This window comes from Lactuca sativa, chromosome 4 (assembly GCF_002870075.4).
Source record: "Lactuca sativa cultivar Salinas chromosome 4, Lsat_Salinas_v11, whole genome shotgun sequence".
Classification (NCBI taxonomy): Eukaryota; Viridiplantae; Streptophyta; class Magnoliopsida; order Asterales; family Asteraceae; genus Lactuca; species Lactuca sativa.
Window position 1 is genome coordinate 340,467,985 of NC_056626.2, and position 2,032 is coordinate 340,470,016.

General features: G+C 30.4%; 1 non-coding gene across 1 annotated transcript; it reads right to left on the bottom strand.

Moving 5' to 3' along the window:
- Positions 1-1,629: 1,629 nt before the first annotated feature.
- TRNAI-UAU (transfer RNA isoleucine (anticodon UAU)) lies at positions 1,630-1,704 on the bottom strand. Its single transcript has one exon. It is a non-coding gene; the product is annotated as a tRNA-Ile (tRNA).
- Between the last annotated feature and the right edge of the window lie 328 nt (positions 1,705-2,032).

A 2,032-nucleotide genomic window follows, 5' to 3' on the forward strand; every position in this document is an offset into this window, starting at 1 on the left:
TAAATTCTAAAACTCTAGTATAGTTTTGAAAAAGTTCAAATCACACCCTTATGGTTTTATTAATTAATTAAGGTGTATAATTAAAAGAGGTTTAATAAATCCATAAAGTTTTTGGTTTAAAATTTAATTGAATTAAGAGTATAATTGTTAAATTTGACCACCTAGTATTTTAAAAGTGTAAAATACACCATATACTATATATATAACATTAAAAGTCTAACATTATATATATGTATGAGTAAAAGTCAGTCTTACCGTTAGTATGCCTCATTCACGAAACTGGTCTATAATGGGTGTTTAAGGAAATTGCCTATAAAATGGCGATTGAATGGGTATTCACTCTTACCCACCGCACTCTTGACTAGTGGAGGGTCGTTAGCCGAACGGGTAGGATAGGACGAAACCTACCATTATAAGTATAATGAAGTATAAAAGTAACTAAATGTTTTCATAAAATTCCCAATCTTAGTTACTTAGGCAAAAGTGAATTGATGCAATTCCATGAAAATAACAAGTTAAAGATAGCGTTGGTTTGTAGTTGGGTGTTGTTCTTGGCAGTTCTTGTTTACAAGTTGTAAGCTTTTTAATTGTTTTGATAGTTTTGAAGTTGTTAGGTCAATAAACTGTTATATTTGTTGTTATGTTTAGAACAGTGTACTTGTAATGTTAAAACAAATGTTGGTGTCATTGTTATGCTGTAAGTATTGAGAAGTTTTTAGTAGGTCATTAATTTGTTGTAATTATTGTTATGTTTAAACTTTTGTATTTGTAACGTTAAAACTAAAAATAGACTAATGGTGTACTCGTTTGTACTTGTAACGTTAAAACTAAAAATAAACTAATAATCAAATCCAACATTAATTTACATATACAAAAATAGAATCCAACTACATAGGATCAAGACTCAACCCCCAATAAATTTTTGCCATCTGTTGGCGAAACTTCAAAGCTGCGTTCCTTGGGTCAATAAGTTCACGTATTGGTTGACCTGAAACTAATTGTTCCATAAACATACAAACAAAAACACCGCAATCTCCCAAATGACTACATTGTTGGGGAACATTTTCTTCATAAATGAATTGCATATTCAACGGAATCCTTGGGATGTTCCTCCGGGCTCAATAGTTAATCTTGTCTAAATAATTTGCCACCCGAGATTCAAATTTGGTAAAGGTTCGATCATATTTGAATTTTTCATAAGTCACTCTACCAAGACTGTCATAAATATGGACTTCCATTGACGTCAGTCGTAGTTCCCCAAATAACCAGTGACCGTCCCCAATTATTTTCTGTTATTTATCTGTATAATATATAACAGATTTACTATATACTTTGAATTCGCTTTGTAGACATCTATAGTAAAAACTACGAACCAAATGTATGACACACACAAATGCTATGTATGGAAAAATTCATGAAACCATCTATAGAAAATCATCTTTAGAAGAGCTAATTACAACAAACTAGATACATGAAACCATATATGGAAAAATCCACAAATGATTCAAGAAGTAATAAATACAAAAAGTAGGATGTATCACTGGAATCCTAAACATATGAGACTGGAGTCGGTTAAAAAAGATTATTTGTTATTTTCTTTTAAAGAGCCAAAATTATTAAGATAAGAATTGGTCCCGGCGGGGCTCGAACCCGCGACCTTCGCGCTCATAAGACCAACACTCTAACCAACTGAGCTACGGGACCTTGAATTTTGTTATTTGTTATTACTTTCTCATACGTTGCATAGTAAAAATGGGTTTTTCGATTTTAAATGACATCAAACAATTTAAACCGATATTGACATCACAAGAATTTTGTTTTTTATACTTATTTTATGTTAATATTTATATTAAATAATGTAGTTTTATGACGCTTGTCTGTTTATTTAAATGTTTTTACGTTTTGAATATATGTTTTTTTGAAAGCTTTAAAAAAATGACGCTGAAGACCTAAAGCTGTTAAAGATTAGAGTGGTTCCAATTCTAATTAAATTGGTTTAATCCTATTTTTTAATTTGATATGTGTAATTTAG